The sequence below is a fragment of the Hemitrygon akajei genome, chromosome 6 (genome assembly GCF_048418815.1).
Source record: "Hemitrygon akajei chromosome 6, sHemAka1.3, whole genome shotgun sequence".
Taxonomy (NCBI): Eukaryota; Metazoa; Chordata; class Chondrichthyes; order Myliobatiformes; family Dasyatidae; genus Hemitrygon; species Hemitrygon akajei.
The window spans coordinates 137,988,060-138,014,111 of record NC_133129.1 but is presented as its reverse complement, the minus strand read 5'-3'; positions in this window follow the sequence as shown (position 1 = coordinate 138,014,111).

Below are 26,052 nucleotides of genomic sequence, written 5' to 3'. Positions count from 1 at the left end.
ACTTGGTTCAGTGAAGAAAGGGTTAACCTTGGTAATAGTGGGAAGTGAGAGTTCCCAGATGTTTGTGCTCGAAGGTGTGTTAAAAGTTAATGGGGAGATGAATATTATTATTGAAGGAAAAGGGAAATATGTAGTTCCCAAATTGAATGAAGAAAATTTAAAGTCTGAACTGATGTTAGAAGCAGCCACCAGGCTACAGTGACAAAGGCTTGGTACCGCGGCATCTGTGGATCAATTACAGATTGAGTTGGACGGTAAAGGGGCCCTGCATGCTATTGTTATTCCAGAGTGTGGTGTGAAACCACAGAATTCAAAATGCTGTTTGAACAAAGAGGGATCGCTGGTATCGACACCCAATAGCCTCAGGGGTCCTGAAGAAAAAACTAGCAACTTGAGTAAAATTAAGGAATTGGGTGGAAATTTGGGAAATGGGCTAAGTTTGGAACACATTGTTGATAAAATCACTCCTATGGGAGGAGCGGACGAAAGCCTATTTCGCCAGGGTGCGCCAGCTCCCCACGTGGGAACTAACCGGAAAAGAGGCGAGGGTTAATGGGAACACCATTTTTAAATAGCAGAAACCGGTTTTAAGGGATTTCGACCAAGCCTGTGAATAATAAAAGACAACTCCCATGGAAGCCTGTCTGTTAAGTTTGAAAGCAACATAAAGATTAGTATTTGCATGAACTTTTGTAGTACACACGTAAGCTTAAGATCACAACTCTTTAGTTTTGTTTGCTGAAGGAAAAAAAATAGGTGGTTACTAAATTGGAGTCTGATGCTACAAGACTTTAGTAGGGTACAAGATGTTAAGATATTAAAGGAAGTGACAATGTAATCGGTACCCATCTAGATACTGAATTGAATGTATAACTGTATTACTCTGTAGTGAAAGGAAAAGCTTTTGTATTGTGTTAGATTCTAAAATCCTGCAAGACTCTGTATTACTCCATTTTTACCGATGGTAAAAACGTGTTGAAGAAAGGGGGTGTTACGCCCGTGGCCCCCTCCTTTTTGAGAATGGCAGGATCGCTATTGATTCAAGTCAGGAGACCCAGGAAATGAGAGAAAGACATGCAGAATCCACAAAGAGTTTGGAATGTGTCCTAGCCTTCGAAAGGCAGACCCATCGATAACGGCTATTGTCTCTTGGAGACGGACTTGTGTATTGAATCCTGTACGATGCATCGAAGCCCCCAGGCAATGAACCGAGAGGGGGTTGGTGGAGGGATTGCATCATCCCACCCTGATTGACATCTGAGACCCTGTGAGTCAGGATAAAAGAGGGTCTGAGGAACAGCCCATTCAGACGCACCAGAAGAAATGTTAGAACTCCTGTAACAGCGTAACAGCGAAAGCCAGTTGAACCAGCCCACGTGCGTCCTTTTCCATTTGCCTCGGAATTGGTGGGTCTTGCCACGGAAGCACGGCTTTAGCTAACCTCGAAGGGGAAATCAGTCCCCCAACGACTCTCGAAGGACTGACATCATAAAAGGAATGGGCAAGTTAAACCTCCATCTTTCTCTCCAACCAAAAAGGCTGCAGCCTACAGCTTGACTGAACTAAAGTGACTTTTATATTTCCATCGGACAATACATTATCCCCTAGACAACGATAGAGCTATTTCTTATTGATTATTATTATACCCGCACTTTTAGATTTAGTATTGACGACATATATTATCTGTGTGTTTGCATTGATATTATTTTTGTGTATTTTTATCAATAAATACTGTTAAAAAGAGTACCATCAGACTTCAACGGACCTCTCTATCTTTGCTGGTAAGTGACCCGGTTACGGGGTACGTAACACAGCCACCCAATTGAAGTGCATAGTTTCAATCATGGCAACAATTAATATTTTAATTTTTCTTTCTTTTACAAATTGGTGAAGAGAGTTGAACTGATGCCTAATTTCCAGTGCAATAAGGAAAGCTAACAAGTGACCTCAAAGAGACTTTTAGAATCATTAAGGCTTGACTGAGTTGCAAAAACTTTCTAGTATGAAATTGGTGAATGACAAGGTGGCATCCATTTTATATTATTGGTTAGCATGACAGAATAAAAGGCAAACAAGTTTTTACAGTGTGGTTGTTGCTGCATGGATAAATGCAATATAGAGTGAATGACAAAGAGAAATGTTTAGATCTAGAAGGGATATTTGAAAAATAAATAGAATAAATATGTAAAAGAGAGGGAGCGAGGGAGTGCGGATATGTGCATTGGAATGTAAGCAAAGTAGTTAATTTGAATTTCTCTGGTGAAAAGCCAGCATGGATGTGATGGGTTGAATAGCCTCTTGCTGTGCAGTGAAGATCCTACACCTTTCCCAGAAATGTATATTGGCTAAACTGCAATCTTCATAGACCAGATTTCCTTCTATGAATAGTCTTCAGTAAATGAAGGGAACTAATACTCATGACAAATATTGATTAAAATATTGTTAAAAATAATAGAGTTACTTATAGCAGCCAGTTACTAACCTGCTGTAAAATGATCCTTCAAACAGCAATGTGTGATGAATAAGTTCCATTGATCTGGTTGAACAGTAATAACTTTTCAACAATTTTCTAACCTTGTTGCTTGGCAATGCTTCCGTACATAACAATTGCTGAACACTAAGTGTTAACTTTGTTAATACCTAGACTCAAAAAGAAAAGCCTATTGTGATATAAAGAAAATGAATAATAAGTATTTCAAGTTTTGTTGCAAAAGGTTTTTTCTGTGCTTTTATTAGTGTAATACTTGTAATAGTGTAATAATACTTGTATTATGGATTATCTTCATTTATTTGGCAATTAAAGGGAATAATCATATCATTTAATTTTTCCTTCTAATGTCATCAAGATAACAAAGAACAATTTTATGCAAGGGTATAATTAAGATGGAATATCATTGATGCATGACAAAAATTCAAACACAATCCATTAATAAGATCATTCTTGAACTACCCGGATGGGTTTGAACTGTGTGATATCATTTTTAAATTGAGTAGATGCTCTTTTAATTACATAACATGTTACATGTTAAAGATAACTCCTAGAATAAAAATATTCCAGAAAATATTTAAGTCTGAAATGAAATACCAATAAACCTACAGTATTGTGCTAAAGTCTTAGGCACATATATATAACTAGGGTGCCTGAGACTTGAATTGTAGTGTAGTAATGTTATGTATTGCACAGTACTGCTGCTGCTAAAAGATCATTTTTGACTTATGTGAATGATGGTAAATCTGATTCTGATATGGGTCTCTTTTGTGGACTGAGAGTAGGAAGAGGGCAGGGAGAGGGCAACCATAGTTGGTGAAAGGGGAAGAGAGGGGGAAAAGGGAGTGGAGGGCACCATAGAGACATTCTGTAGCTATCAATGAATCACTGTTTGGAATCAAATTACTTTGCTTGGTGTCTCAGGGCTGGGTGTGTCTGCACCCAGACATTCACCCACCCCTGGCAATCCTTCTCTGCTACTCCCCTCCCATAGCACTCCACCCTCACCTCTCCAACCACCCTTTGTTCTGGCAAGATTTACAAAGTTCCTCTCCACTCAACCATGACAAATACAGCACTGTGCAAAAATCTTATGCACCCTAGCTACATATACAGTGCTTATAAAAAATATTCAACCCCATTGGAAATTTTCATGTTTCATTGTTTTACTACATTGATGATTTGCTGTGTCATATTAAAGAGGGAAATACTTACATAATCAATTATTTTGTGCCTTATATTTGTTGCAAGGATGTGGCTGGGGACAAACCCAAATGCAGGACACAGGCGTGGAGACAAAGTCATGAGGCACTAGCATCGTCATAAATGGGGAACCAGTATCCAGAGAATCTTTACACAGAGACAAGCTTTACGTAAAAATATCCAGAAAATGATGTGGAGCTAAGAACTGCCAGTCCTAAGGAATCAGGAAACAAGGCTTACTCACACAAAAACCAATGAACTAGCAAAGCACGCCTGTGATGCCCGAGTTTTATCCTATGCTCGCTAATGTGAACCAGGTGTGCTGTAATTAGTGGAACTTGGAATGATTGGAAATCAGACCAGGGGATTAAAGACCAATTAAGGAGGTAATCGCAAGATGGGGAATTGCCAGACGGGACCATGCCAATATTTGCAATGAATTTATATCACTTTGTAGAGAATTGTTTTCACTTTGACATAGAAGAGTATTTTTCTGTTGATCAGTGTCAAAAAAGGCAAATTAAATCCACTGTGATTCAATGTTGTAAAACTAAGAAACAAGAAAACTCTCAAGAGGGGCGAATACTTTATATAGGCAGTGTTTGTGCCTAAGACCTTTACACAGAACTGTAGATCTTTAAGTAGGTCTTGTGCTATGTAAGATATACTAATTTGAATCTGATGCCATTGTATTTTAATTGTACTATATAGGAGGGGCATATGGGGTGTCCAGAGAGGGGCAGTGTGGTGTATTAGATATTTAAATAATAGTTGAGTAATATTGTAAATATATTGTTAAATTAAGCATTCTTAGTTGTATAAACAATTTATTATGGGTTATATGTAGAAGTACATGAATGGCATACATCATATGATCACCACATCATATGTGTGCATCAGGCTTAAAGTGAAACTAAGACACATATCTCCTAGTTCAATGTTTATATTTCAATTAATTTTATTAGGAGATACAAAAGATTACAGCGGTGATGAGGAAGTTTTAAATGGCTTCTCACTGAAGCACAACTCACATTTCAAAGAGCAGATAGATCAGCAGATTGAGCAGATTACCATGCACCATTTAGGATGTCAACACATCCAGAGCCCTCTAAACCATTTGCTGCAAACCCACAGTCAACACCTACAACCACCCTGAACCTGAGATTGTTTTACAGCCGCAAGTCTCACCTGCCAAGGGTGTCAGGAAAGACAATATCCCACAAAAGTAGGAAATTCTCCCACTGCAATTAAATTTTGAGGCCTGAATGAGGCGACCTAAAATTTACAATATCACGGATGTCTATATAGTAGTTGTGTTATATAGTATACTGTGCATACAGTTGAGATGCATTCGATATTGGGTTGGAGCTTATCACTAAGCAGAGAGGAGTGCTGGGTATTTAATACTTCAGTAATATTTGAGTAATATTGTAAATACATTGCTTGATTAGGTGCTTTTGTTGTTTAAATAATTCATTATAGGTTATATGTAAAACTATGTGAATGGCATACATCATCATGCCACCAAGTTATCTAAGCGCACTTCACTTAAAGTAAAAATGCAGCTAAGACAGGTATCTCCTGGCTGTTTTTTTTTCCCAATTAATTTTATGTTTTGAAGATACAAAACATAGCAGGTAGCACTTCTGGTGATGGGGCAGCTCACTCATCTTTGATCCCCACTGGACACTCAGCTCTCAGCAAAAGTAGCTGTTTGCATGCAACAGTGGCCGCACCCTGGTACACTACAGCACTTCAACAGGTGGCCTAAACCAGGTGAAGGTAGCCAGCTAGTTTCATACCCCAGTAAGATGGGGCATGTCTGTCCTAGCATGAAAAATCAGGTCTGGTGGACTGTATAGATGAGATCCACAGCGAGATTTAATGGCCAGGAAAGCAGTTGGGCTACACTCTGTGGGGAGCAAAGGGCATGGTCATGGTCATCCACTGCAACCAAGGAAGGCTCCACTTGTGACAACTATTCATACCACTGGACCCAGACGTCCAAGGTTGAGAGATTGGAACGGTCGCAGTGCAACAGCTTTTCCACTAAAAATTCCCCTGCCCAGGTCTCCTGTCATCATTGGACATTACAGATAACCACCACTATGTAGGATGCACTTTTCACAAAACATTGAGAATTCAGGATATGAGAAGAATGTTTACACAAAAAAAATGGCAAACTGAGAAAATAGGACTTTAACTCATAGTGGAAAAAGGCACGCCTGAGATTAGTGTCACACCAACAGTACCAACGTCTGGCACAGAATTTAGAAGAGATAGGTAGATGGAGAGATAGATAAATAGATACTTTATTGATCCCAAAGGAAGTTACAGTGTCACAGCAGCATTACAAGTGCACAGATATACAAATATTAGAAGAGAAGTAAGAAAGAATTTTAAAAAATAAGCTACCTCAAACAGTTTAACAGAAGCACTTCCCTGGCTATAGGTTGACTCGTTATAGAGCCCAATGGCCGAGGGTAAAAATGACCTCATATAGTGCCCTTTGGAGCAGAACAGTTGACTTAGTCTATTATTAAAAGTGCTCCTCCCTTCAGCCAAGGTGGCATGTTGAAGGTGAGAAACATTGTCCAGAGTTGCCAGGATTTTCCGTAGGGTCCTTTATTCTACCACAGCATCCAGTGTGTCCAATTTGACTCCTATGACAGACCCAGCCTTTCTGATCAGTTTATTGAGCTTGTTGGCATCATCTGTGTTGATGCCATTGTCCCAGCACATCACCGCATGGAAGATTGTAGTGACGACAGCAGGCTGGTAGAACATGTGAAGGAGAGGGCTGCATACTCCAAGGGACCCCAGTCTCCTCAAGAAGTAGAGTAGAAGTAGGGATGAAGCTTCTCTGTTGGTGCTCCACTCAAGTCTGTCATCCAGGTGCACCCACAGGTACTTGTAAGTCCTCAGCCCATCCACATCCTCACCATCAACAGTAACAAGCAGTGCAGGCTTAGTCTTCCTAAAGTCCATCACCATCTCCTTTGTCTTACTGATGCTGAGCTGTGGATGATTCAGCTTGCATCATTTGACAAAATCCTCCACCAGGACCCTATATTCATCCTCCCGTCCTCCATTTATACACCCAACTATTGCAGAGACATCAAAGAATTCCTGCAGATGACATGATTCAGTGTTGTGTCTAAAGTAGAGGCAATCTATATAATAAATAAGAATTGAAAGTTCTTCAGAAAGAATCATCTTCTTCAATCTTTCAAGCAACAGTGGAGCAAAAAGAATAAGTTCCCAAGATAAGGCATGTTGATAGATATCTAATGATCTCATGCTGTGTTTCTGCATTATCAGTCTTAATGTAGCAATTCATAAGATTCAGATGGATGACAAATGTTTAAAAGGTCTACATAGCATTGTGGAAAAAGAATATGCATCCATATGCCTTTTTAACCGATTTGCCTTTTTATATTGCATTCTTCAAACAAGATCCTCCATCCTTCTCACCCATTATCCTCCCATTTATTTCACTTTCCCTCGCTTTGTTGCACTTGCCCCAAATCTATAGATTAAATTTGATCATTGGGCCACACCAGTGCCTTCCTCTCTGTTGATTACATGCTCAATTTTATATCACAAATTTCATACTATCCTCAATATCTGTCCATATCATTTATATATCAAGAGACCAAATACTGAGCCTCTGCTACCTCACTTGGTCCAGTCTTCCACTCACAAGAGCACCTTGATCATTAGCCACTTCTTCCTATCATTGAGACAGTTTTGGATCAAGTTTATCATTCTCCTTTTAATCTGTTGATCTTGTTTTTTTCTGATGAGTCTGGCATTTGGGTCTTCGGCAGAAGGGACCATTTCTGTAACCATGTGGGATTCTGGTTTCTTCTACAAGCCAATGATGTATTGGAAGATTAGGTGGTTACAGCAAGTCACCCTTCAGTGAAGAATCAAAGAAGGAGGGCTGACGGAATTGATCTGGAGGGAATTTTTATGGAGCAGATAGGGCAAATTGTCTATGTTTTGCCATAATAATAACCCCCTTCCCCCTTTATGCCTCCTCAAAAGTTCAGTTATATTGGACCTGACTTCAACAAATCCATGTCAATCAGCTAAATGTTTCCTTCTCTGCTAAGTATTACTATTCTTCAGAATTGACTCCAATAATTTGCTAACCAATTAAGTTAAACTAACTAGCCTATAATTATTTAATTTATCCACTTACCTCTTTTCAATCAGTACAACAGAATCAAATTGTGGTGAACTACATATACCTGTCTGGACAGGCCCCCCCCCCGCTGACTGCTCCTGTGGCTCCTCCCACAGACCCCGGTATAAAGGAGATTGGGGCCTGAGCCCTACCCTCAGTCTCCAGGATGTAGCATGGTGGTCAATTGCTGCTTGTTCTTTCTTCCAGTCAATAAAAGCCTATATCTCGCCTCACGTCTCAGAGAGTTATTGATGGTGCATCACAAATAAACAGAAAATATTTGGGATATTCAGCAGGTTAGGCAGCATATATTTCTCATTTGTCATTTTGCTGCCTGACTTGTTGAATATCTCCAACATTTTCTGACTTTATTACAATGTAAGCTGCTCTCCTATTCACAGGCACCACCCACAGATAATCAAAAATTGCCTGCAAGGCTCCCCTAACAGGCACATTATATAAGCGGAGGGCAGTGATTGCAGAAATCGTTACCAGAAATGATTCATCTAGCACCTACAAATGGTGCAGGCAGAAATCCCTTAGCCTGACTAACTTCTTCAAGGTTAATGCTTTGCAGCCTTGAAATAGATACAATTGCAGTACTCCCACAGTTCACTACACGAGCACCCCTCACATTGTTTCTCCCTGACACAAATTCACATAAAGCTGCATGATCTCCAGCTGGCTGGATGGGTTTTCTTAGTTGGGAGTTGTGGCACAAACATGTAGTATATCTTGGTGAGAATATTTATCCTAAAGTTCAGAGGTCCCCTACATCGTTCCTATCCGAATATCAGACAGTATAACAGCTTCCTGAATCCCTTGAAGTACGTGGCCTCCTGCACGTATAATTGCTGTAGTAACTAAGTTAGTATTATAAATGATGAAACATGATTATGCATCTGTGTTACACTGTCTTCTGAAAAATTTCAAATTGAAGTCAGACGTGAGCCAGATGTCAGCAATGCCAAAAGTAGTATTTATTTTCAATGACATATCAAATGCCATTCCCATCATTACAGTGATCTAACAGACTGATGCTCAGTTTGATTTAGCAATTTCATAATAATCAGGCACATCTACTTCTTGCCACTTTCTCTGCTTTTTTTAAGAATCAGCTGAAATCAATCTTATGTTTTTGCTTCCCATATCTTGTAATGTATAAATCGAGCAGTGTCGTCTCCAACGTTTCAAAAGTGTTCTTAAATTTATAATTATTAGACTAGTAATTATCATTGTTCACAAGATTATATTTTATAGGAGATTCTGTCACCATACAATTCTATGCATGTGTTACAGTGTTGCTATGGAATTCTTCATCATCTTCCCATTATTTTTGAACAACTATATCCCTTTGCAGTTACTGTTTCACACATTAGGAAAGATTTAACTCTGGCTGTCAAACATAAGGCAGCAGCCTGAAAATTGCACAAGGTCACTAACTGCTTCATTTATGTAAGTACTAAAGCACTGCCTTTTGGTGGAGACATTTAAGTGAGAAGATTCTGGTTCTGCCTTTTTTCAGATGGACAATTACCTTTAATCTGATGTACATAAGGTCTCCAATTGAATGTTGTCCAAGTCATAATTAAATCTCGCAATTGTTCCTAAAGAAAATATTGGAAGCTGTTCAAAAAAAAACAATCTTTTTCACCTTTAGGAGTATAAACTCACATACACAGGAACATAAAAAGTTACAGAGTAGAAGACTCTGAACAATACTCTGGGTACATCCCTCCCTATCATCAATAAAGGAGGTGCTGCCTCATGAAGGCATTATCAAAGACCCCCACCATCTGGGAAACTGTCATATTTTCATATCTACCATTGGGCAGGAGGTACATAAGTTTGAAATCCCCCCCCAAAAAATACAGATTAAAGAACAGCTATTTCCCTTTAACCACTCAGTTCTTGAACTGACCAACAAAACACCGAACACCACTATGGTTGGCAACATTATCACCACTCTGATTACCTTGCACAAACTTAGATGAACTTTTTTGTTTTAATTATTTTTTCTTTTTATGTTTTTCCTGTGAATGCTGCTTATATGATGATGTGTGCCTGTAATGTTGCTGCAAGCAAGTTTTTCATTGCAACTTACTTGCGATGAGATCACAGATCTTTTCTCCTGGCGTACAACAAGGTCCATAAGAGCGCTTGACAGCTCACTAGATTGATAAAAGAGACCCAGTTAAAAATCAAAGGGCAGCAAGAGACAGCCTGTTTTGACTCAACACTTATACTAGTTCCTTAAGATGACAGGATGTTCACTTCAAATAACTTGTGAACAAATTAATCAAGCCAGTTTGATTCAAAAGCTGATACTGTTCACTCATCTTTTATTCATAATTGTCCCATTTCCATTAGGATTGGTACCAATATGCAATTGATTTATTATAAGTATTCACACCATTAAATTTGCTGGCATTAGACATGCTTATCTTTTCATCGCCCTTAAAAAACTCAAAAATCATTTCTCTCAGCAGGATTTTCTACACTTCAATTAAATCTTCATACCTTTCGTGCAGAATGTACAACACAGAAGCGGCATATACAGAAATTGATAGTTCAAATCTTAAATTCAACTTAGAAATTGAGATCAAAGACAAAATCTCAGTTCACTTTTTTTTACTCCTTAGATACCAACTGATGTGTATGTGCATTTTCAATATTTTGTTTCTATCGTAATCTCCAAGTCATTGCATTTTCTTTACTCACCAGTAAGTATGTGGCCATGTTATTGATTTGATTTTCAACAATGTTCATTTTTAAACCTGAATTATATCCATTAATGATTTTTATTTGAGCCAACATTATGTCCAGTAGCACTCACATCTACGATGATGAACTGCATTGAAAGATTGTTTCTGGCTAGAATCAATTCCTGCCTAAGCTAACACCTGGACACACTGAAATCTTCCTTTCGCCTCAATAGGTCTACAGTGGATGCAATCTCATAGGCTTTTCTCAAAGCCTTGGATCACCTGGACAATACTAATGCTTACTTACATCAGGTTCATTGACTAGTGCTCAGTGTTTAACAAAACCATTCCAACAGTTTTGACCAGAAGGCTCTAAAACCTGGGCTTCTGTACCTCACTCTGCAAATGGATGCTCAACTTCCTCACCAGATGACTACAGTCTGTGCAGATCTGAAATAACATCTCCACCTCACTGATAATCAACACTCCAAGGATGTGTGCTTAGCCTACTGTTCTATTCTCTCTACACCCATGACTGTGTGGTTAGACACACAGTTAGGTTAGTCTGTGTGGTTAGATGGCTCAAATGCCATCTATAAATTTGCTGATGACACAACTATTGTTAGCAGAATTTCAGATGGTGACGAGAAGGTGTACAGAAGCAAGGTAGATCAACTGGTTGAGTGGTGTCACAGCAACAACCTTGCACTCAATGTCTGGAAGATGAAAGAATTGGTTGTGGACTCCAGAATGGGTAAGACGAGTGCATACACACCAGTTCTCATCGAGGGATTAGTAGTGGAAAGAATGAGCAATTTCAAGACCCTAGGTGTTAACATCTCTAAGGATCTATGCTAGGCCCAACATATTGATGCAATTATAACTTTCTATTTATTTATTTATTTGTTTGTTTGTTTGTTTGTTTATTTATTTAAATCTTGCAGTTTTAAATTACATTTAATATAAATCTTAATGAAGGCACAACAATGGCTATGCTTCATTAGAATGTTGAGGAGATAGAGTATATCACCAAAGACACTTGCAAGATTTTACAGATGTACTGTGGAGAGCATTTTAATGGTTGCATCACCATCTATTATGCAGGGGTGGAGGGCACTGCACATCATCAAAATAAGCTGCATAAAGTTGCCAACTTAGTCAGCTCCATCACGGGCACTAGCTTCCCCAGCATCCAGGAAATCTTCAAGGAGTGATGCCTCAGAAAGGAGGCATCCATCGTTAAGGATTCCCATCACGTAGGACATGACCTCTTCTCATTGCTACCATCGGGGAGGAAGTACAGGAGCCTGAAGGCACACTCAATGATTCTGGAGTAGCTTCTTCTCCTCTGCCATCCCATTTCTGAATGAACATTGAAACTATGAGTACTGCCTCACAATTTTTTTTTACTTTTTTCTCTCTTTTTGTACTATTTAATTTATATATACTGTTATTTACAGTTTTTATTATTATGTATTGCAATGTACTTGTAACCAGGTGACTGTTGAATATCATTGTTTTATTCTTAAAATGCACTTATGTATTCACCTTAGTAATGCCAAAATAGCTGCCTGTGCCTTTCAGAGAAAACGGTGATGTCATTTTGCATGTGTGGAGTAGAATGAAGAGTTAGCATGTTCTAGAAAGGACGACGTATGAATGCTTTTCCCAGGTTTGGTGAGGAAAGGTGAATATTTGATAATGTCCATGTAAATTCATTTGTATTTGTTTGTGAATCTAGAATATCAGTAATTTGACATGTTTTACATGTGGATGCTTTAGATTTTCACAGGTAAAATTGATTGACACGAGAATAGTGTGATTGCGAAGTTCCTTATTTGGCCTATTAGGTTAGTCTTTCTAGTAATTCAACTACAGGGCAATACATGGTAAAAGTTTATTTGTCTTTCTTTATTGTTTCATGACCGAATGTGAATAGAATGGAGTAATGTGAATGTGTTAATCTCTGTTCACATATCATTAGTGAGGAGAACCCATTTCAAGGTCTAGCCTATATGTGTTTGGAAGTTAAGCATGTGTGTGTCAAATGTGAGTATATCTCTTAGTTAAGATGAAATGTATTTATTCATGTTTTCGATGAAGAACGTACAGGATTGGTGGGATTCTAACATTGTTTGTACTGTTTGTTTTTAGAATTGCCACTCCTGTATTGGTTTTGTATATTTTGTTTTAGTTATTTTCATGCTGCATACTTAACAAGGGTGTGGTCCGAAATTAAACTGAGATTGTAATTGCGGGAACTGTGTTTTTTAATTAATTTTGTCATTTTCTTTCTGCAATAAAACACCTAAAACAGATAAAGGAATTTAAGACCTGAAAAAGTATTTGTTGTCCTGTATCTGTACTTGTCCCCAGGCTGCCCAACACTGTTGCATAACAACAAATTTCACGACATATGTCTATGATATTATACATGATTCTGATCCTTATCCTCATCATGTCTGCTCATGTAGTTAGATCATTTTGGAAGATATGAAATAATCATCTTTTCCCATCAATCCCTAATATTAATTGACACTGTGTCAGTTTGTTTGACTATTTAGTCCAGTTAACAATTTGCTATAATTACATACTAATGTTTTGGGAATTGTGCACAGGCTGGGCTGCAGTTGTTTGAAGTATTTGTTAAAATTCTATGCTGCTATATGATTCCCTCAGGCAAGCAAGATGGATGCATTTTGTTTTATCTTATAAGATGAAGCCAAATATTTTGAGAGAAAGAACTACATTTCAGTTGGTTTCCCCTGCAACTCTCCTCATCCCACTATTTCCTGTCCAGTGGCAATGGATAGCAATGGTCCCATTCTGCTGTTCCATTCCAATGATAATGACATACAAATAATGGCAGAATCAGAATCAGGTTTATTATCATTGGCATGTGTCGTGAAATTTGTTAACTTAACAGCAACAGTTCAATGCAATACATAATATAGACCAAAAAAATCAATCAATTACAGCATACATATATTGAAAAGAATAAAAATCATGCAAAGAACAGAAATAATACATATTAAAAAAGTGAGATAGTGTTCAAGGGTTCAATGGCAGAGAGGAAGAAGCTGGTCCTGAATCGCTGAGTGTGTGCCTTCAGGCTTCTGTACCTTCTACCTAATAGTAACAATGAGAAAAGGGCATGCCCTGGGTGCTGGAGGTCCTTAATAATGGACACTGCCTTTCTGAGACACCACTTTTTGAAGATGTCCTGAGTACTTTGTAGGCTACTACCCAAGATGGAGCCGACTAAACTTACAGCCCTCTGCAACTTCTTTCAGTTCTGTGTTCATTGGAATTGCCAAAACTTCATTTGATTAGCTTTCCTTGTCAGAAACTATGTGTCAGTATGCAGAATCACTAAAAGAAAAACCTTCGCAGAAAATATTTCCAGCTGTTGAAATCATTAATTAATCTCTACACAGTTCAAGCTCAGAAATTCTTCAACAGTCTGCATTTGTTCATCACAACAGCATTGTATTCTTAGACCCAGAGCTGCAAAATCATCTGATTCACACAGGAAAATCAATAAAATAAAACACCTTGTCATTTAGATAAGCTCAATTAGTAAATTAACTGATTACCCTTGTGCCTCCTAGCCACTCATCCCCATTGAAATGAATGAGCTCACAGCCTGCCATAGAGAATAAGACCTGTGAGAAGGTGCAAATGTGGTGCTGGGACAGGAGAGTCAGCCAAGCAATTAATATATTAGTTTTCAGCACATTATATAGCTTAACTCTTGTATGATGCTTCTATGTACTAGGTAAATATTTCAGTTTTGGAAGTGATTGGATCACAAGCTTGTAAAATAATTATCGTATGAGTGGATAAACTCAGATAATAGTCCCTTTCTCACGTGCCTCTTTCATGTTCTCTTGCATTGCATAGTGCAGCTTCTTAGAATGGGGAGGAGGGAGGAGGAAAGAGGTAATGCTATCCTGCAGGGAAACGATGGTGGATAAAACTGAAAGAACTTTCTGAGCTGAATGCTGCATGTCTATCGTTCCTGCAGTACAAGTGGCCTAGAAGTGAACATGATTATATTGCCTCAGATCATTTAATAGATGCAAGGCAGAATTTTAAATTTTGAGTGTATGGGGATAAGGATAACGTGGACATGCTACAAGATCATGTAGCTCTCAGGAAACAAATCTCTGCAGCATGTGTACCAATGGTTCTTTAAAATTGGCATTGTAAAATCATTATTTCCAAGTTTCCTAAACAATTGGGTTGATCCTTAGTGATGACATGTATAACTCACTTTCAATGCTACTATTTAAAAGATTAATGGAAATATCATGTTGGATTAATTCTGAATTCAAGGAAGATAGCATATGGAGTGCAGACAAACAAAAGCTTCTGAATAGTTTATTGACTCATTACTGGAGACGCTAAGGATATAATTTTTCCAGCTGACAAGTGGAAGTTCCAATGGCTTGTAGGCATGCTTAGAGATTGCCACTTAAGGGAGCAAGCAAAGTGCTCCTGCACCTGGATTCAATGTCACTGTGGTCATCTAAATTAAGTCAGGAATTATGAGTATAGAAGGTTTCCCCTGTACTCTGATGTATTATCTCAACCTTAAATCTATTCCCATTTATGATAACATACAATCTCATTTTGCAAATATACGTTTCTCTTTCCGTCTTTGAACTTCTTCATGTCTCTAAGTATGGGATAAAGACTTTGACCATAGAACCCTCTTTCACTCATTAACATTCTTCCATCAGTTTCCCACATTTCCGCGTGCCATGATAAACAGATGTGAGAGGAGTGTCATGGAGATGTGGTTGGAGGAAGGCACTGCAGAGACTGAGTGAGCCTTATGTTCTTGAAAGCTAAGAGTCATTAGTCACGACCATCACAGCAGTTAGTTAAGACCTGCTCAGTCTATAGTTATCATATATGTAGTTAATAGGAGCCTACATTTGTGAGAAGCCTGACAGAGCTACAATCTGTGCACCTGTATACTCTGACCAGTCTCAACTCAAACAAATGACATTTATTTGGCAAACGTTATCAGGCACTTGCACTTTACAATTGTGCACCACTGACTGTAAGATCTTGTAAATATTTCATTGAGACATGCAAGGCTCTGAGAAGAATTGATAGAGGAGCTGACAAAAGGCTCTTTCCTGCAGCTAAGCATCTAGATTCAGATACAGCAATTTCAAGATTTGAGACTGTCCAGTTAGGACTGATATATGGAAAAATCTTTGGAACTCTCTACTTCAGCGGGCTATGAATTCTTGAGCATTGAATGCATTCAAGACTTAGATGATTGTATCTTTGGAAGGTAAAAGGAAAATGAGATATGGTGATTGGGCAGCAAATACACAACCTATGCTGATGTTGTGATATATCATCAGCATCCTGGGCCAGGAGACTTGTTTTTTTTTTTTGCCAAGCTCAGCTTTCTAAATGCAGCAGCTATGAGCTTGTAAATATATAAGTATTGTTATTGAAAAAGCTAAACTTCCAACCAATATTCTTTGTTTAGGTTCCAGTCGGAAACAGGAGTCAGTCTTCAATTCTTAATGAAAATGGCAAACAGTGATCAGTTTGAAATTAAAAACACAGCTTTGCAAACAGTACTGTCTTTGGAGCTGCAGATTAGATGCTCACAGCACCTGATCTAACTGCTGAAGAGGTGTAGTATAAAATGGTGGGTTATTTAATTTGGCTTGTTTCAAAGCAGACAATGCAGGCTAAGTTCTTCAGTTCAAGGAAGCTTGCCAACCAGATGGATACTGTCATTTAGCATACCAATAGCTGATCTGTTAATAAGTTGGAAGATTTAAGCACTCATGAAGTCAACTTCAGAACATTAAATGTGAGTACCTGGGATCTCTGTCTCCAGAAGCTTTTAGACAACTTGTATTGAAAGGTTTCAGAAAAAAAATCACATGTGTATGAAGTCACCCAAGTGGCACAAAGATAATATCAATATAGACAACAATTCAATCTTATTAGGAATGGCCAAGGAAGCATGGCAGAAACACTGGATGAACTAAGTCCATTCCATAGCCTTTGATTTCTGCGATGGATAATTGGTTTGACTGTGTCTCTGGTGTATGTCTTCTCATCTCATAGGAATTGTAACTCCTTTTTGGAAGCCCTTTGTGTTTTAGAAATGGTTTGTAATTTGGAAATAGTTTATAAGTTAAAAATCTTCTGTGAGTTTTAAATGTGTTTTAAGAATGTTGTTTGAATTTACAGTAAATGTAGTAAGTGTGAATAACTGAAAATAAATGAACTGTGGTTAAACTGCTTTGTTAGTTGGAATTATCTCCTCCTTGGTAGGGAGTAGGGGGTTGTTGGACACACCACTCAAACAGTGGATATTGGCAGCTAAACTTGCCATGGAGAATGAACAGTGAAATAAAGTAGCCTTTAAAGACTGAGTAATTATAGTATATCCTTCCTTTAGTGAGGGCACCCATAGCTATTTGTATTGGACTAGGTTTAAGGTCTTCATTAGACTTTAGAACTTTGCGGTCAGCAAACCCAATACCATTACAACATAACCATTGAGATTTTCATAGTAAATTCACATATGGTCACTTCCAAAACTTAGAAATTAAACCTAAAAAAAAGTTTTACATTCACAAGATTTGATTTCACTACTGCTTTGTGAATAAAACCTTTACAGTGACTCAATAAATCATTTATGAGGTAGTTGTAGTTATTGCTAGATCAGTGTAACAATTATCCAGTCCCCCTTGCTACTGTATTGATGATTGCTGGGTGAGTTCCAGGACTTATGCTTAGAAAGTCTGTTGATAATTACCTACATTTACGATTCATTGCTCAAACTATTAACTTTCTATAATTAGCAGCCCACCTCTCTGAAAATGCAGCCTGACATGCTCAAGTTAAATGAGGAAGTGGGTGGCCTCCCAAATATTGACACTTCCAGGGCTAATAACCACCCATCCACACCCCTCATCAAACCTCGCAAAAGCCTTAAACGCTGCCCAGACAATCAAAAAACATCATTTTCCAGAGACTGGCAGATCCACAACAGCATCAGGGAAAACCAATCAATCAGGCTTTAATTGACCAGGATAAAGGAGATAAAATTGCATAAGTAATGGGCTAATCACATATTGAATTTTGTACCTTTGCATTTTTGTGCAAGTCATTTTTTTGGTTTGTATGAATTGATTAACAATTTATATTGGCTATTTTATGACATCTCTATGAAAAGAGATCACTTGAAGTAATTTTGTTTGTTCCAGTAATATCCTATTAAAATGTTTACTGAATAAAAATCTGTTGATACCATTGCAATGTGCTTAGAATTAATGACATTTGGAATTAAATTTCACATTAACAAGAAGTAGTTTGAAAATCAAATGCCTATCAAGTACCTGGAACTGTTCTTGATTCTTCACATTACCTGGAACTTACCTGTCATTTACTACTTTGATGGAATGTTTTTGCATGCGTTGAAGTGATTTATTTAGCTGATTCACATCATGTGAGTCATCTGCTATTTGAAGGGAATCCAATTTTTTTTTCTTCCGCTTTCTTCACTGTTTGGGATTTATAAACTAGCTGAGCTACCACATAATCCTGTGCAGTTTACCAATCCTATGCATACATGATACTCCAGGGGATTTGTGCTTGAAGGGTTTAGATGATACAAATTTTGAAAGTGTCTTATCAGGTCCAGGACAACATTAGAATCATAACTTATTGAAGTGGATTACTCCCACCCATTGTAAGTTTAATTCTTCCAGTGCTCATAATAGTACTTTTTAAATGTGATGAAAGTCTCTGTTTCCACCATTTTCACAGGTGTGAGTTCCAGATTTCAGTTATATTTTTGGTGAAAAGGTCTTTCCTCAGCTTTTGTTTCAAATCTCCTATCAATTAACTTTATCTTTCTTAGCTAATTATTGGCCTCCCTGTCTGAAGAAATTGATTCTTCTTGTTCTTCCTTTCACCTCTTCATGATTTACACCTCAATTAAATTTCCCCTTTGTGCTTAAAAAAAGTATTCTAACATGGCCTAAACAGTATATGTTTTGTTCTAGCACGACTTTCCTATCTTTATGTTCTATGTTATGGCTAATAAAGACCTGTAACCCTGTAGATCTTTTAACTAACTTATCTATTGATATTATACTTACAATCTGATTTGATCTAATACTTATAATATTCAAAAATTGTGGAGAAGCAACACCTTATATTCCGTCTGGGTAGCCTCCAACCTGATGACATGAATATTGCTTTCTTCTTCCGACTTTAAAAAAAGAAATCCCTCCCCCTTCCCTTTTCTATTCCCCACTCTGGCCTCTTACCTCTTCTCACCAGCCTATCATCTCCCTCTGGGTCTCCTTCTCCTTCCCTTTCTCCTGTAGTTCACTCTCATCTCCTCTGAGATCTTTCTCTATTGACCTTTTCCTCTCCAGCTCTTTTTCTTTCCCACCCACCGGGCTTCACCTATCACCTTCTAGCTGTCCTCTTTCCCTTCCCCTCCCCCATCTTTTCATTCTGGCATCTTCCCCCTTCCTTTTCAGTTCTGAAGAAGGGTTACAGCCCAAAAAGTCAACTGTCTATTCATTTCCATAGATGCTGATTGATCTGCTAAGTTCCTCACATTTTTATGTGTGTTGCTTTCAAAAATTCTTGTTCAATTTATCTATTCAAAGCTTTCCACTGAACAGGAGATATTCCCATGAGCAGGGACAGAGGAAGGCTCTCATTAAACAAAAAAACTTCTGTCACATTTGTATTCCTCATTTCTGGGATGCTTAACATTTAGCTTAGACTGTTGATTCAGCACATTTTTGGCAAGTGAGGGATGACACAATGATTAATTAGATGTAATATCCATTGTAGCTTTAAAGCATTGAATGCAAGAAATTCTCATCCAATTAACAAAAGGCACCTAGAGTTTATAGCCAAGATATGCATCTGCTAATTTATCACAATGTTTTACATAAATTGGCTCTGTTGTTTCATCAAGCCTACAAGAAAGACCTTCATCAGATCAACCTGCATCATCATAAAGTCTAATACTTTCTACCATATCCTTATAACCAGTTTTGAAAGACCTTTTCCAAATTCAACATGCTAGTGTGGATCTTATATTGCTTAGTCATGACTTATTGATTTGGAAAATGCTTTTTTTGTCATTAAGCAGCAAGTCATCAAATTTTACAGAGATCATCCCAGCATTTCCCTTTGCCAGTTTACCACAACTCCATTATTGGGTAAACAATTAACCAGATGCTTTAATAACGTGGTCAATACAAGGCAGTTATTAGGACCAGACCTGATGCAGGGCTTCTACCTGAATTGCCAACTATACTTTTCACCCCACAGACGCTGCTCAGCTTGCTGAGTTCATCTAAAAGACTGTTTGCTGCTAAAGATTCCAGCATCCCCATTTCCCCGTGTCTCCTTTTCACTCCTGCACTTTAAGTCCCTTCAAGGCTTTCCAATTTTAAAGAAATTATCCTTCTCCCTAGGATGGGAGTTCTGTTCCTCTCTTACTGTTCCTCCTCTGTGATTTCTGTTGCTCCTGTGCTTCTCGACCACATTCCTGCCAAGACTCACTACCACAGCCACATCTCCCTTCTCACTACTGATTCTGCACACACTTCCAGTTCTGTTTGCAGGCCTCCTAGTTAAGCCGCAACTAAGATCTCAGGTACTACACTTAATTCATAACTTCTTCCTACAGTTTTCTATCCATGTCCTATGCTCCACCAACTCTGCTGCACGTCTGTATCATCTAGGACTTCCTTATTCTCTCCCATGACTTCATGCCTTGCTTTCCCAAATATACCAGCATCTGCACTTTCTTGTCTGTTGTCAGATACACACTTTCATCCAGATGTTCATCCTCTTTCTGGCCTGTTCATATTCTGATGCAGAGTTTTAACCACAAACATTGACAATTCCTTCCTACCCACAGAAGCTGCTCAACCCACTGAGATCCCAAAGTCTGTTGCTAGCTATAAGGACCACTGTAGTAATCCCACGACATTTAGCCTAATACTGGACAAAGAATGAAGCTAAAACAATACAATATCATATTAGCTACAATCTGCATTTATGTTTCTTAATAGGTTAATTAGCTTTTTTGTTATGGATAGGCTAACATCATTGTTAACATAACAAATCTGGGAAATTTGTATTTACTTCAGTTACTTACATTACATAATGCAATTACAACCCAAATACAGAGAATCCTAGGCTCATAAATGGATAAATTTGAAGGAAAAATGTACTCAGTAGAGGTTATATGGTATATTACACATTATCTTTGCAACATCCATATTCAACATACTGTTACTCCTCTTGTCTGCTTACCACTTATCCTATTTTTTATTCTTTGGAATGCTCGCTGCAGCTGTTCCCTGCCATATTATTTCCATTTTTCTCTTTAGTTTGATCTTTTCCTCCATCATTAAAACAATGAGTGGGTGTAAGATGCAGCACTCAACTACCTAAAGGGCAAAATCTCAATTTCATACAAAATATTTACATTTATTCAAAAACTAACTAATGAAAGGGAGGTAAATTAATTCAATTCAGCGTATGAACATAACATTAAATAGGGCATTTATATAATACTTTTACGACTTCATGACACCAAAAACCAATTACAGTAAGCGAAGTGGGTAGGCACTGTTGCACAGTGTGAAACACTGCAGCCAAAATGTATATGATTTGAGGGTCAAGATCCTGCCATCAATATTGTTTGAAGGATAAGATGTAAGAAACCACCATTATTAGGAATACTTGGCAGCTGACAAAAATAGATGTCAGGTCACACACACCTATGACATGTCCCTTTTTACTAAATTGGATATTGCAAGCAATAGCAAGATTTGAGTCTGTGCCACTTGTGATTCCTCTCTGACTGCCACCAAATGAAGAGAAGACTGGTAACTTAACCATTGTGTGCTCATTTTTCTGAGCATGGATGCTCACTGTTCTAACAGCAGTCAGCATTCACTCCTTCTGTATCAGAATTAAGGAAGTAATCGCACCTACTAGGGAAATATCTGGAATGATCTTAACTCTCAGCCAACACTCCTGCTTACCACTACCCACTCTCCCCCTACATACCACCAGGATGTCTCAAATGTCTCCACATTACACCAAGGATACAGGGTATCCCAGACATCAATTCCTGATCTTCCAATAAAGAACTCAGTACAACATTCTGAACACCATCCCACTCCTGGTCACCTACTATTGATTCTTTTAAGCACAACCTTATCTTCACATCACTAACAGACACAATGCTCAGTTGCACTGCTTGTAATTGCTATAGTTGCCTGTGAAGGTACCACAATAGATCTTGCATTCAGTTAGAGCAGGTCGTCTTTTCCTTAAGTCCATAAGACATAGGAATAGAGTTAGAGTATTTGGCCCATTGAGTCTGCTCCGCCATTCAATCATGGTTGATCCTATTTTCCTGAACTAAGCCCTACATCCCAGCCGTCTCCCCATAACCTTTGATGCCATGTCCAATCAAGAATCTATCAAGCTCTGCCTTGAATACCCCTAACAACCTGGCCTCCACAGCTGCCTGTGGTAATAAATTACACAAATTCACCACCCTCCGGCTAAAGAATATTCTCCGCATCTCTGTTTTAAATGGATGCTCTTCCATCCTGAGCCTGTGCCCTCTTGTCCTAGTCTCAACCACCATGGGAAACATCCTTTCCACATCTACACTGCTTAGACCTTTCACCATTCGAAAAGTTTCAATGAGGTTCCTCCTCATCCTTCCAAATTCCAGTGAGTACAGATCCAGAGCTATCAAATGCTCCTTGTATGATAACCCTTTCATTCCCAGAGTCATCCTTGTGAATCTCCTCTGAACCCTCTCCAATGTCAGCACATCTTTCCTTGAGGTGCCCAAAATTGTTAACAATACTCAGGGTGAGGCCTCACCACTACCTCAGCATCACATCCCTGCTCTTGTGTTCTAGACCTCTTGAAATGAATGCTAACATCGCTTTTGTCTTCCTCACCACCGGCTTTACCTGCAAGTTAACCTTCAGGGTGTTCTGCACCAGGACTCCCAAGTCCCTTTGCCTCTCAGATTTTTGGATTTTCTCCCCATTCAGGAAATAGGCTGCACATTCATTTCTGCTACCAAAGTACATGACCATGCATTTTCCAACATTGTATTTCATTTGCCACTCTCTTGCCCATTCTCCTAATCTGTCAAAGTCCTTCTGCAGCCTACCTGTTTCCTCAACACTACCTCCCCTCTGCCAATCTTCATATCATCTGCAAACTTGGCAAGAAACCCGTCTATTCCATCATCTAAATCATTAAAATACTGTGTAAAAAGAAGTGGTCCCAACATAAACTCCTGTGGAATACCAATAGTCACTGTCAGCCAATCAGAAAAGGATCCTTTTATTCCCATTTACTGCCTCCTATGATTCAGCTAATGCTCTAACCATGCCACTAACTTTCCTGTAAGCTCATGTGTGGCACCTTGTCAAAGGCTTTCTGAAATCCAAATATACAACATCCACTGCATCCCCTTTGTCTATTCTACATGTAATCTCCTCAAAGAATTCCAACAAATTAGTCAGGCAAGTTTTTCCCTTAAGGAAACCATGCTGATTCTCTCCTTGTCCTGTGTCACCAAGTACTCCTTAACCTCTTCCTTAAAAATTGACTCCATCATCTTCCCAACCATTGAGGTCAGGCTAACTGGTCTATAATTTCCTTTCTGCTGCCTTCCTCCTTTCTTAAAAAGTGGAATGACATTTACAATTTTCCAGTCCTCTGGCACCATGCCAGAGTCCAATATATATTTTTTAAAGATCATTACTAATGCTGCCACAATCTCTACTGTTACATCTTTCAGAACCCTAGGTGCGGTTCATCTGGTCCGGGTGACCTATGTACCCTTGGAACTTTCAGCTTTTTGAGCAACTTCTCCCTTGTAATAGTAGCTGTACTCAGTTTTCTTCCCTCACATCCTTCAACACCTGGCACACTACTAGTGTCTTCCACAGTGAAGACTGGTGCAAAATACTCATTTAATTCATCTGCCATCTTCCTGTCCCCCGTTTTTATTTCTCTGGCCTCAATTTCCAGCAGTCCTATATCCACTCTCATCTCTCTTTTATTTTTTACTTATTTGAAAAAGTTTTGTCTATACACTTTGATATTGTTTGCTAGCTTGCTTTCATAGTTCATTCTTTCCCTCTTAATAATTCTTTAGTTGTTTTCTGTAGGGTTTTATAAGCTTTCCAATCCTCTGTCTTCTCACTGATTTTTGCTTTGTTGTATGCCCTCTCTTTTGCTTTTACATTAGCTTTCATTTCCCTTGTCAACCACAGCTGTGTTGTTTTTCCATTTGAGTATTTCTTCATTTTTGGAGTATATCTATCCTGTACCTTGCTAATTTTTTCAGAAATGCATGCCATTGCTGCTCTGCTGTCATTACTGTCAGCATCTCCTTCCAATTTACTTTGGCCAACTTCTCTCTCATACTACTGTAATTTCCCTTACTCTATTGAAATACTGCTATGTCAGACATTACTTTCTTCCCATAATTTTTTAAGGTGACCTCAGTCATATTGTGATCACTATCTCCTGAGGATTTTTTACCTTAAGCTCTCTAATCACCACTGGTTCATTACATAACATCCAATCCAGTATATCTGATCCCCTAGTAGGCTGAATGACAATATGCTGTAAAAAGCCATCTCTTAGGCATTCAATAAACTCTCTCTCTTGGGATCCATTTCCAACCTGATTTTCCCAATCAACCTGCATGTTGAAATCTCCCATGACGATCATGATATTGCCCTTTTGACACACCTTTTCTACTTCCTGTTGTAATCTGTGGTCCATGTCCCAGCTACTGCTGGAAGGCCTGTAAATAACTGCCATCAGGGTCCTTTTACGCTTGCAGTTTCTTAACTCAACCCACAAGGATTCAACATCTTCCAATCCTATGTCATATCATTCTAAAGATTTGATGCCATTCTTTACCAGCAGGGCCACATTATCCCCTCTGTCAACCTTCCTATTCCTTGGACAATATGTAACCTTGGACATTCAGCTCCCAACTAAAACCATCCTTCAGCAATGACTCAGTGATGGCCATGACATCATACCTGACAATCTGTAAAAGTGCAACAAGGTCATCCACCTAACTTCTTATACTCCATGGATTGAGATATAACACTTTGAGTACTGTATTTGCTACCCTTTTTGATTCTGCACCCCTAATGCACCGATACTCACCCTGCTGACTGCAATTTTGTCCCATCATCTGCCTGCCTTTCCTGACAGTCTGACTGCACACTATCTTTGCTTATTTACCATCTGGCCTATCTTGAGTCCCTTCACTCCAGTTCCAACCTCCTGTCAAATTAGTTTAAAGCCTCCCAAGCAGCTCTAACAAACCTGCCCGTGAGAATATTGGTCCCCCTTGGGTTCAGGTGTAACCCGTCGCTTTGGAACGGGTTGTACCTCTCCCAGAAGAGATCCCAATGATCCAAGAACCTGAAGTCCTGTCCCCCGCACCAGCTTCTCAGCCACACATTAAGTAGCCAATCAACCTGCTTCTACCCTCACTGGCGCATGTCACTGGCGGCAATCCAGAAATTACTACCCGGGAAGTCCTGCTTCTCAGATTTATATCCAGTTCTCTAAATTCTCTTTTCAGGACCTCTTTGCTTTTTCTTCCTATGTCATTGGTACCAATATGTACCAAGACATCTGACTGCCCTCCCTCCCTCTCCAAAATGTTGTGGACGTGATCCGAGACATCTCTGACCTTGGCTCCTAGGAGGCAACATACCATCCAGGTGTCCCGTTCGTGTCTACAGAATCTTCTGTTTCCCTGATTATTGGGTCCCTTATCACTAGCGTTCCCCTCTTCTCTTTCCCTTCTGCACCATGGACCTATGTTCAATGCCAATAACCCGGTCTCTATGACATCCCCCGGAAGGTCATCCATCACAACAGTATCCAAAGCAGTATACTTATTTTTGAGGGGAATGGCCAGGTGCTCTATGCTAACTGCCTATTCACATTTCTCCTGACAGTCACCCAGCTACTTGCCTTCTGCAACTTCAGGGTGACTACTTCCCTGTAACTGATCAATTATCTCCTCATTCTCCCATACAAGCTGAAGAACATTCAGCTGCTGCTCCAGATCCCTAACAAGGAGCTTCAAGGAGCTGCAGCCAGATGCACTCCACACAGATGTAGTTCCCTGGGAGATTCTGGGTCTCCCAGAACTCCGACATCTGGCATGAAGAACACACAACAGCCACTTCCTACACTAGGTACAGTAAGAGGAAAATACATGGAACATTAGCAGAAGCTTACCCAGAGCCAATGCCTCTTCTGAGCCGAAGCCTCCTTTGAGCCAGAGTTTGCCACTGCTACTCTCACCACTGGCCTACTCCCAAAAATGGCCACCCCAACAATGGCCG